The sequence below is a fragment of the Chionomys nivalis genome, chromosome 7, assembly GCF_950005125.1.
Source record: "Chionomys nivalis chromosome 7, mChiNiv1.1, whole genome shotgun sequence".
Classification (NCBI taxonomy): Eukaryota; Metazoa; Chordata; class Mammalia; order Rodentia; family Cricetidae; genus Chionomys; species Chionomys nivalis.
Genome location: NC_080092.1, coordinates 29,200,585 through 29,213,242, shown reverse-complemented (window position 1 = coordinate 29,213,242; position 12,658 = coordinate 29,200,585).

Sequence of the window (12,658 nt, the reverse complement as noted above, 5' to 3'; positions counted from 1 at the left end):
CTGGCCTCAGATCAACATAGAGCCAACTGCCTCCAGGCTCCATTGTTGTGGTCAGAGGGTATGCACCACAGTGCAGGAGGGCTAGAACATTTCTTACTCTTTCTTCTTCCCTCTCCCCGCCCACCTTTATTTTTAGAGAAAGTCTTATTATGTCAAATTCTCTAGCTGGGTTATGCTAAATTATTCCCTATATAGACCAGGCTATCTTCAAACTAACAGGGATCTGCATCCTCCTGCCTTCCCAGTGCTCCCCAATTTCCTCATGTCAAAGTTGACCATGAGATACTGGTCAAACTCTCCTGACCTGCTGTTGGCTGAGTTGTAGAGGAAAGGCAGTGCTGAGGATGAGGGGGGTTCAAGGCCTGTCTGCTCCAGGCCACAGGGAATTCTCTGCAGTTTTCACTGTTCCTTCCAACAATGACATCAACCATCCTCCTCGGGGTAAAAATTCCCAATACACATGCAGCAGCCTCATCATCCCGGAAGTTCAGGTAAAGACTCTGAAGTCTGACATCCACACCCTTCTAGCTGCTGCTTTCCAGTCAGGCTGTCACAGGGACTCTCAGTAGCAACAGTACAGCTCCCACCAAGAGTTGTCTCTCTACCTATTCGTAAACAATTGCACATTGGAACTTCCTTTCTTTTTCTTGGTGAACACATTTCATTTCTGTATGTATTTACTTATTACAGGCAGATATGTAGTAAGCTGAAACAAATGTATGTGTACATTTTTTGTATTACAAATATTGCTGCAAGAAATATTCTTTAAGTTAAAAAAAACTGAAGGTTTTTTTTTGTGGTGCACAGATGAATAGGTAGGAAAAAATATCCATACAAATAAAAAGAAATAAAATATTTTTTAAAAGTTTTTAAAAGAAAGAAAAGGATTCATGAGTTTTTCTTCAAGAAAGTCAGAATGCAGCAGATTAGGTCAATATCCAGGCAATGGAGCCGCAAGACCCAGGGAACCAGGAGCAGAGCTGCTGTCACTGCATTCTGAAGGGCACTGGGAGGGAGCGCTTCCCCATGTCTTTGTCTCCTGCTCTGGAAATAGAAACTTTTAGCATTATATTTGCTTAAAGTAGTTCTACAAAATTCAAGTGACTCCTATTGAATAAGGCAGGCAAATGGAGTGGGTTTTCCATAAGTGGGAATGGTGATTTCATGAATTGGCACGGGTGTCAGAATCTAATGTCCATCCCGAGACTCATGGTCACACAATGTGGTACTTGGTGGAAGGAAAGGTGTTCTTAGTGTAGCATTGTGTGTGTGTTGTCTCCTATCCTTCCAAATGCTTGGTGCATCCTTCTAGGACAATCTGTCTTATTAAGAAAAGGAAGGAAAGGAAGGAAGGAAGAAAGAAAGAAGGCTGTAATTAGGCTAAGAAAATAAAATCATGTTCATGAAATTACTTCCATTTGTAACAATACATAATTGGAGACTTGTTGCTTTGCTTTGTTTTTCTTAAAAAGAAACCTTATTTTCTGTTAACTCTTCGGAGGAAGGAAGGGTGTATTTTGGCCCACCCTTTGAGGTTACTGTACTTCATGGTGGAGACCATGGCAGCAGCAACGTGAGACACAACAGTGGTGCCATTGCATGCACAGTCAGGAAGCAGGGTGATAAATCTGTCGCTCAGCTGTGTCCGCCCTTATTCAGTTCAAGGCTCAGGCTGCGGCTCCTGCTGCCCCTTCATCTAATTTTTATGTCACATGTTTAGCGTGGGGCTGGAGAGCTGTGTCAGCAGTTCAGAGAGCCTGCGGCTTCTCCACTGGACCTGGAGGAAATTCCCAGCACCCCTATGGAGGGTGTAATGACCTATAACTCCAGCTCCAGGGGATCCATTGCCCTCTTCTACTCTCCAAGGGAATGCATGTGGCTTACACTCACATGTATACACACTCACATGTATACACATACACAAATATCAAACAAATTTAAAAGCAAACAAAAGAATCCTTTGAACATATATTAAGGAGTCTTTTACGATACTCCAATGATAAAGAGATAAAATGCATACAGCTGCAAACTGCAGTCCTCCTACCGCAACTGCTTCTCTACCCGAGAGACACGATGAGGAGTCTGCTGACGTTTTCATGACATTTCCACCTCCAGACAAATGCATGTAAATAAGTTGTCATTGTCTCGAGTTTTTGCTAAAATGGGTTCCTATGAATCCAACATAGGTTGTTTTGTACTTTAAAAAGCATTGTATTTCTTGGAAATATTTTCAGGTTACGGAGTTCCAACAAAATGTTGTTCTCTGCAAACATGCACTGTTAATAACCAGAGTTCAATATTGTTTAAGGTCACAACCTCAAAGTAGAATGTTGACAAGATTTAGCACAAATTTTACATGGCTTTTCTGGCACAGGCAGTTCACTTGGTGCCCAGGGAGTGTGGGACATCTTGATTTGAGTGTAGAGTTCATTGTAAGATGGCCATCCTGGCTGTGGATGGAGGCCAGTTTTAGTGTACTTGCCAAACATGCATGGAGTCCTGGGTTGTAACCTCAGCACAACAGAAACCCATGTGTGGTGGCAAACACCTGTGATGCCAGCACAAGGGGAGGCAAGAGAATGGCAAGTTTATCGTCATGTTTAGTACATAGGAGTTTCAGGCTAGCATGCATTACATAGTGGGATCCTGTCTCAGAACAAGACAGGAAAACAAACAACAGCACTCCAAATCCAACTGCAATGATTATCCTAAGACCATTTGGTAAAACCTAATGTTATTAAATTTCCTGACTCATCTACCTTCCCCTAAATGGGTGTAGGGCAGCAACTTACAGCCACTCGGATGCTGATGCTTCAGAAGTTTTAGCCCTAAGTAGACAGATCTGTGAAATTGTCCTCAGCATCTTTAAGAAGTCCACATAAGGTGTATTTAATTATTTAGTTGGTTTCAGAAGAAGAAGCCCTGCAAAGTGACAATACCTCCTGGAAACATTTTGCTTAGAAAATATAGCACCTCCTATTTGTCAGGACAGAAAATCGTCACATCCAATTTCCTGTCTTGCACAAGCACCTAACTGTGGAAGCCACATAGACCAGTTGGTACACGGGAAAGGGGCATCAGAACATGGAGAAGCTCAGCTTTGGAAGTTGCATCCTCTCTCCCTCACCTCTGCAAGCAGAGACTCTCGTCTGCCTTCATTTGCTGAGACTCTTCCACTGTTAACATGGGCTGTAATGAGCATGTGTTAGGACGATGGTAGCTGAATGGCAGACCAGTGAGTACAAGGAGTCAGCTTTCACTTCTGCCTCTGCACCGGGGACCCTCACTGGGCTCTATCTGTATTCTATGCCTCTTCTGCCTTTCACTTTATTCCTCTGCAAGTGAGAAAGTTGCTCCAGGTTTTTCAGTTCCCTTTATCCAGGAACCATCTCAGAGTCAGCAAGATCACCAAGCCTGGAGTCTGCATTCAGGTGAAGAGCTTTGCTGAGGCTCTAGGGACAGCCCAGCAGAAATTTGGTTCTTGTTGTTCTTTTGCTGTCTTGGAGAAAAGGTCTTACAATGCAGATCAGGCTGGCCTCAACTCACAAGATAACCTGCCTCTGCTTCCTGGGTGCTATTTTAATTATTTAATTATTTTCTTGAGGTCTCCCTAAATGACTGAATAGATGCTATCTGGCAAAAGATTGTAGAACTTTAGAGACTCAATTTTCAAACAAAACACTTGAAGGTGTGGCCAGGAGATAAAGATGGAGTTACAAAAGAGACTTGCCTTTATCCATGGGCAGATCTGGAAGCCTCCATCAGCAGCAGAGGACTAGAAGGAGAGACTGTAACCAGAAGTTGTGGCTCTCCTACCTAACTGGTAAGTACAGTCTTCTGTAGACTCATGCAGGAGAGTAGCAATAGGGATTTGGAGTTTCTGTGGCATATAGAATTACGTATGAGGTGATGTGGGATTGTATGCTGGACATTAGGACAACGGGGAGTGAGTCGCTAGACATTAAGGCAAGCTAGCATCCAATAGAGTTCTTTGGCCTCTTGGAAGGTGAAATGGAATAATGGACTTTCATAGATAAGTAATTAAAATGATTTTAAGCAAAGTTAATATGTGAAATAAGAAACCTGTAGAAAATTGTCTGGTCCTTTGAGATTAAGCCCTATATATTTAGCCTCTTGTCTAAGTAATGTGTAATTACTGGAAATGGGCCAGTGAGGTAGGGGGCATAGATACCTTTGCAGTTTTGCTCCTTGACATTTGGGGCTTGCAAAGTAAAGATATTTGTAAGAAATAATTAGTTTGATGGAAAGAGAGCCTCCCAAGAGCTCCTGGGAGTTGAGGTCCCGTGTTGATTTGAGAGTTTGGCCAGAAGTAGGAAAGTTTTGGCTTTAGATGAAGTTTTCGCGAGGGGAATGGGATTCCTATTGTGGGTTGGTGAGCAGCTTGTAGCATTTGGCATTCATTTTTCAGTGACTGGGCAGTCATTAAATTCTTTAAATATTGGGGAGATATTTAAAGAAAATCCTCATAATGCATGCATTTATGTTGAGAATTGGTGCAACCCTCCCCAGACTGCAGTCTTACCCTCTCAACTGTCTGTCTGTCTGTCTGACCTGCTACTTCTCACTTCCAGGAGCTGTGGGGTGGTTGTACCTTCCCTCTCCAATGCCCCATCCCGCAAGTCGCTCCCCCATTTAACCTGTGAACTATTCAAAATAAAACACGAGTCAGAAAATATAATAAATACATCATAATGAGCACTTGTTCTATTTTTATACTAAAATTTTAGAATCCACCAGCCTAGTAAGTCCAGTCCTCTAAGCATTATCCTTGTGGCAGTCGCCACTGCCCCCTACTCCCTCCCCCCCCCCCCCGCCTCCCCACCCCCATGATTACGTGCATAAACTGTCACTTGCAGCTTACTTGAGAGTGGCCTATTTTATCCCAGGCTTTCCTCACAAAGAAGCCTTGCTGAGGATGACTTTGACCTTCTGAGCTTCCCTTCACCAGGTGCTGTGCTATCTACCAGCTGAACTATTCCCTTAGCTTCTAGCCTGTTCATTTTATAATTAAAAACAACAACAACAACAAAAAAATTCCTGTGTGTTGGCAAACACTTGTAATCCTCGTACTGGCAATTCCAGCCCTTGGGAGACAGAGGCAGTAGGAGAAGTTCATCTTTGCTAAAGGATGAGTTAAAGGCTATCCTTCTTGATTGAGAATTTGAATTAAAAATATCAAAAACCCAAAGGTATTTATCGTGCTATCTATCTTGCCTCTTTCCACTAGTGTGAGTGTGTGTGTTATCAAATTGTGGCTATATACAAATATGGCCTTCTCAAGCAAGACATTCGGGGCAGATGCCTTTAATCCCAGCACTAGGCAGGCAAAGGCAGAGGATGGCTGTGAGCTCAAGGCCAGCCTGGTCTACAAGAGCTAGTTCCAGGACAGGCCCCAAAGCTACAGAGAAACCCTGTCTCGAAAACAAACAAATAAATATTATATAGAGAGACTTTTCTTTAAGATGATAATATTTGATCATAATCCCATTTTGAGTGACCTTGGCGTTAGGATATCAATTCATCCTGAGTGACATCCCAAATTCAAAAAAAAAAATTTATGAACTTCCTTTTCACTTACCATTTATTTATTTATATATTAATTTATTCACTTATTTTTTGAGACATGTATGTATGTATGTATGTATGTATGTATGTATGTATGGCTGGCCTGAAACTCACAGAAATCAGCGAGCTTCTGTCTCCTAGTTGAGGGAGTAAAGGCATGTGCCTCCACCAACCAGACCTGGCTCTTTATTGTTGTTGTTGTTACAAGTCTTTTCTGTGTGCCCACAAAGGACACCAGGGTCTCTCTGCCACTGACCTCCAACTCCAGTCTCCCAAACTCACTTTCCCACTTTTGATTTTGAGGCAGATTCTTACCAAGTTGCTCAGGTAGCCTAAATAAGCCTTAAGCGCATGTTCTTCCGACCTCAGCCTTTTAGAAATTAAGGTTACAGGCCTGTATTTCCAGGCCAAATGTGGACTTTGATAGTACCAGAAATGGGAACCAGGGTTTTATGTTTTTACAAACCACAGAAGGGGAACTAGATGTGTTGGGTCATGCCTGGATTCCTACCATTCAGAGGAAGAGGGTCTCTAGAAGTAAGAGACTAACCTGAGACAGAACAAGCTCCGGATTCAGTAAGACCCTACAAAAATAACTAAATAAATGAAAAGACCAACAAGCCTACCAACCAACCCCACTGGTGGCTCATGAGGCAGGGGCTACAGCAAGGCAAAGAGATTTCTGGTCATAAGATGTTGCATCTATTTCCTTCCTAGCCTCAGAGGGGGTGAAACTAGCTGAAGCCAACCCAGCCTGTGTTTCAAGTTTTATCTAAAAGTACATTGTTGATGCTGAACTTGTTGTCAAGGGCTATTCAAAAATGTAAGATACCTTAGATAACTTTAGCTCTGACCTTCAGCATTCTATCCCTCCAGCATCAGGATGCCCTTCTACTCAATCAAGGTCACAGTCTTAGGGGTCTTGAGCCCACATCCAGCTACTTAGACATCAGTGGTGTAGACAGCGTCAGTTCACAGACTTAGTTCTGGGTTTCCAGCTGTTTTCCTTAAACCCATATCCCCTGTTGTCTCCGACATGGGAAGTCACTGGCCCTGCAGCTGTAAGGTCCCCTGGATCAACCTGAGCTCTGACCTCTGCAGCTCTGACTTGGGATCACTGCCAGTGCCTTTGCATTTGTCTGACCTTGACTTTTAGGCCCTCCTTGTCTTCCTGCTCCTTGAATTGATTCTGTCTATGTATGGGCACCTCTTCTGTTGCCTTTTGAAGGAAGGCCCTCCCCAGAAGGCCCTGGGACCTTGTCTCAGCACATTCTCTCTCTCTCTCTCTCTCTCTCTCTCTCTCACACACACACACACAAAACAAAAACACAGAAAAAGCATTCCCCATCAGAACAGGTAGTACCCAGAATACCTAGTTTAACCTTCTGCCTTTCAACAAAAGGCAATGTGATCAATGAAACCAAAACAGTCCCTGTTGTTCAGAAGGCAGGGCAAACTGTGCTAGGTTCATTGATCATGTGGCCTTCTTTTATCTCTTCTACAATGAATGCTTGAAACAGACAATAAAGCATTGGTTCTCTGCCTTTTTAATACTGTGACACTTTGATATAATACCTCATGTTGTGGTGCCCCAACCTTAAAATTATCTCATTGCTACTTCACAGCTGTAATTTTCTGTTTGTATGAATCAGCATAAAATTTGATGTGTAAGATATCTCATATGCAACCAGTGTGCAAAGGTCCTTTGACCCCAAAAGAGTTGCCACCCACAGGTTGAGAACCCCTAATTATGACATCCTTGCTTGTCATCCTAGTGGTTAGAGCAGTCCCCAGAGGGCACCAGGTCCTGGCACCTTTATACCCCAGCAATGACAATGTATTTCCTTGTGAAAAGAGCAATCCCCATAAAGTGACCCCTGAGCTTGTCCCTGTCCCCCACTCCCTATTCTTCTGCATTGGTGTCCCTCCCAGTACCCCTCCTCTGACACAGATACTCTCCTGCCTCTGGACCTTTGCCCTCCCTCTTTCTTGTCATGTGACCTCTCTCTCTAGTTGGCTAAGTCTTCTTCAGCTTTGCTCAAACCCACCCTCTCTGTGAAAGTATTAGAAAGTCCATTTGGGCCTGAGAAACCAAGTAGAAATTGCACCCATACCCCTTCATGGTACCACTAGAGCTCCCTCGCTTGCTGCAGGCTTTCTGTGTCTTCCCTCTTTGTTCACTTGATCATCCAGGAGTAAGATGGTTAAGACTGCTGTCTGTCTGCAGCCATCCCCCTGCACAATGGGGGAAAACTCTTTAACCTCTCTGAGCTTTCTGACGAATTAAAGTTTTTAAAATGTTTTTCTTAACATGTTTTCTATATAAATACAAACTTCGTGATACCAGGGATTTTTGAGTCACTGATGTATTCAAAATTCATAGAATCATGTACAATACATTGTAGCTATGCCATAAATGTGATCTCAGTAACAATTTAGTATTCTAGTAGTGTTTGCTGTAGTAAACCTGAATATCTTGCAGTTTTATCTATCTACTTTTCTGATTTCATAATTATTTTAAATTACATGTATATGAGTGTGATTGTATGAACCCGTGCATGTTGGTACCAAAGTCTTCTCCAGCTCTCTGGAGCTGGAGGTAAGGATCGCTGTGACCCACCTGAGGCTGCTGGGGTCATGCTCTGGTCCTCTGCTAGAGCAGCCGACCCTTCTTGTTCTTTTTGGTTCTTTTACCCTTTGCTCTTTTCCCCTTCTGTGAGGGCTGCCATCCAGCTTCCAAACAAATCACACATGGAGGCTTCTCAATTATAAATGTCCAGCCTTAGCTTGGCTTGTTTCTAGCTAGCTGTTCTTCAATTAACCTGTCTATCTTTTGCCTGTGGGACTTTTCCTTTCCTTACTTCATCTTTCCTTCACTCTTACTTCATGGCTGGCCAGGCGACTGGCCCCTCGTGTCCTCCTCGCCTCCTTTTCTTGCTCCTTCTCCTCCTATTTATTCTCTCTGCCTGCCAGCCCCAGGTACCCTTTCTCCTGCCTTTTTATTGGCCGTTCAGCCCTTTATTAGACCATCAGGTGTTTTAGACAGGCAAAAAATCACGGCTTCACGGAGCTAAACAGATGTCACGTAAACAAAAGTAACACAGCTTTCCATCATTAATCAAATGCTCTACAGCATAAACAAATGTAACACACCATAAATAATATTCCACAACAGACCCTCTTTACTGTGAGCCGTCTCTCCAGTCCTAAGATTAGCATTTTAATGTTAGTAGAAAATGAAGGGAGAAGGCTGGCTAACATAGTAAGCAGGGTTGGCAGAGGCTTTAGGATATACGATGATTTGGAGGGGATTTCAGGATCTGGTTGTGGATAAAGTCGTAACATGAAGTGGTAGGGCTGAGGTCCAATGGAGCTATTTAGTGAGTACCTAGTAGGGACAAGTATGGCATCTTGTTTTGGTGAAAATAAGGTGAATTCAAGCAGCTGAACTCTTTCAGAGTGAGCAGCAGCAATAAAGAACAGAGACTCAGTTGAGGTGGATTTTGGCAGTGTGTTATCCCCATTTTCTCACAAATGAAGCTCTTTAGTAAGGAACTGGGAATTCTGATACATTCCTGAGTCCTGTCGTTACACAGTAGTCCCCTACAAGTGATGAGTAACCTTTAAAGGATGCCACAGTTGACCCGAAAATGTAGTGTGACTCAGGAGACAGCAAAGTTCAAGTTAACAAAGAAAAATCCCATCATCCCTGAGAAGGCTCAGGGGATCAAATTGCTTGGCCAACTGGACACCCAGGTTGATCTTGGAATCCTAACAGCAGTGGAAGGAGAGAAATCACTTCTGATAGGTGTTTTCTCCCTTTCCATAGCTCCATGGCATGTGCTCATCCACAGACAGCAGCAGCTAGTTTGCTACACAAGTAACAAATAAAATAATAAGAACTTCCACTGGGTTATGTTCTCTGCAAATGTTAGGGTACAGTGGCTGGTCTTGGGGGAGCCTATAAGCTAAGGTAGATAAATTGAACCTGAAATATTGGTGGTTATTTAATGCATCAGCTCCTCAGCTCCCAACCTCATCCTGTCCACACTTCTGCCCTTCGCCTGTCTTCCTTAGGATCTTAGCATTCCTATTACTTGCTTTGGTTTTGCTTCTTTATATTTTCCGCTTTTCTAGCCCAGGGCTAGCTCAGCATTGCCAATCCTCCCTCAGCCTCTCCAATGCTGGGATTGGTATACAGAACTATACCACACATTTTTTTTTTACCTTTATTGATAGGGGCTTACTCTATAGCCTTGTCTAGCTTGATATTTACTATGTAGACCAGGCTACCCTTAACCTAATGGCAATCCTCCTTACTCAGCATTTTGGGTGCTGGGATCACAGATAGGATCCATTCCTCCTGACTCTTACATGTCATTTTATTTTTTAATTTTTCAAGACAGGGTTTGTCTGTAGCTTTGGAGCCTGTCCTGGAACTAGCTCTTGTAGACCAGGCTGGCCTCAAACGCACAGAGATCTGCCTGCCTCTGCCTCCTGAGTGCTGGGATTAAAGGTGTGTACTACCACTGCCTAGCTCATGTGTCAATATTTAAGAGATTGCCTTCTATCCTCTTACCCTGCTAACTTTGCATGAGGGAGTTGTCTTTTCTCACACCCTTCAATTTCTTTTTGTTCATGTCTTCTCTCCACTTCTAAATTGCCTCAAAGGAAAATATAACCTATGCTTGGGTGCCATCCAGCACTATAGCCATGTGTGATATCTAAATAATTAAAATCAGAAGGAAAACTAAAATGATGTCTACTCAACCAGAGGCTGGAGAGATGGCTCAGCAGTTAAGAGCATGTACTGCTCCTGTAGAAGATGTGTGTTCAATTCCCAGCATCCACATCAGGTGGTCAGAGCTGCCTATAATGCCAGTTCTAGGGGACCTGATGTCTCTGGGTTCAGCAGGCACCTGCACTCAAGTGCACAGAGACACACAGAGACATATATAATTTAAGATAGAATAAGCAAATCTTTTAAAACTTTTCTCAATCAACTGGGTGGTGGTGGCACACGCCTTTCAAGACAAACCCTGTCTTGAAAAACCAAAAAAAAAAAAATGTTTTTTTTCTCAATCTAGCTGTGTGTGGTGGCACATACATTTAAACCCAACACTTGGGAGGCAGAGGCAGGCAGATCTCTGTGAGTTTGAGGCCATTCTGGTCCACAGAGTGAGTTTCAGGACAGCCAGGATACATATAGAGAGCCTGTCTCAAAAGAAAATTTTTACTCACTTGTACTAGCCACATTTTAAGTTCTAAATCATTCCTGGTGGCCACAACAATACTGAACAGAGCTCATCCATACTAACACCCTTGTGGGAGAAGGGTCTATTGACTGGACATGGTGACACACTACCATATTCTCAGCATGCTGGAGGGAGAGGCAGAAAGATTGTCAAGAGTGTTAAGTCGAATTTTTAGGGTGTTTCAGGTGATATATGTATATATATATATATATATATATATATATATATATATATATATGTGTGTGTGTGTGTGTGTGTGTGTGTGTGTGTATGTATGTATGTAATGTGTGTGTCCATGTATACATACACACAGAAACAGACAGACAGATAGACAGACAGACAGACTAACTGATAGATAGAGAGAGGAGACAGAGAGAGAGGTTAGAAGGAAACTCTCTATCAAAAAGGGGGAGTTCTAGAGTACTCCAGTATTCCTCAGTTGGGGGCCCCTCTACTCTTGGGAGCTCCTTTTCATTTTGCCTTAATAAACTCATGCCAGCTCTGCTAAAACAAAGAGTAAGAACAACAAAGGTTCCACTTGGTGGCACTGTCCAGGAGGGAAAAGATGCAGAGATCGGGCCATCACACCTACATTGGTGGATGTTCAGGGAAACAAGGACATGATAGCCATGAGCAACTGAGGTCTGAGAGGGGTTGGGTGCGAGTGGTCCAGGGGAAATGACCCAGACTGTTAAACAGGGTTCAGTAGGAGGGAAGAATAAGTGAGAACTGGGATAAAAGAAGACGAGTCAAGACAATACCACCTGGACAGAACTCAGGAGATGAATTGGGAAGAAAGCCTGGGTGACTGTGGGACAGGAGGTCAGGGAAGCAAATCTGAGCCCCAGGCAGAGACCATATAACTGGGACATTTGCAAAAACTCTGGTTAAAGAATTGGGTTTCCTTGGGGCAGGATAGATGGTTCAGAGGTTAAGAGCACTGCCTGCTCTTCCAAAGGTCCTGAGTTCAATTCCCAGCAACCACATGGTGCCTCACAGCCATCTATGAGATCTGGTGCTCCTTCTGGTCAGCAAGCATACATACAGACAGAACACTCTATACATAATAAATAAATAAACAAATAAATAAATAAATCTTTAAAAAAAAAGAATTGGGTCCCTGCTCCTTGAAAGAGCTGAGGTAGGGTTGTCAGAGGGATATGACATGGTCTGATTACACATTTACAGCTGTCTCATTGTTTGCGAATTTGTTGGTTGCTCACTTTCCCGTGGTGAGCTGCTTACACAATTCTAGATATTTTACATCCCTATTGTGCTGAATCATACTCCCCTATCCTTAGTCTATTAATGGTAACTGCACTGAAATAAAAATATTTTCAAAAATCCTTCTTATGGACATTGGGATTTGGCCTGGTTCTAGGTGCCGTGCCAGCACGGGCTGGAACCAAGAATCTCGGTGGAGGGTGTCTGGATTGAATGAATGCACAGAGCGCGAGGTTGAGGTGGAACAGCTTTTTTATTGTCTGCTGGGCTGGCTTTATATATGGCACCAAATGAGGAGGGGGCTGCGAAGGGACTGTAGCCTGACCCTGGCAGGGATCAAGGAATGGTCACCATGCACTCAAAATTCTTCCTTCCCCCACTCCAGGAGCAGAGGGAATTTATTATGTTTTCTTTGCAGATAAGCACCTCAAATGGGGGCAGGGATATCAACTTGGGGCTGCAGTTCCCACAATAGGAAATTTAGCATTATAACATTTTGCCTCTCGAATGAAGGAGGCATGGTTTAACTCTGTGTGGGCCACTTTAGCATTGGTTCTCCTAGCTTTTGACAGTGAAAAATGCTGCCCTTGAGC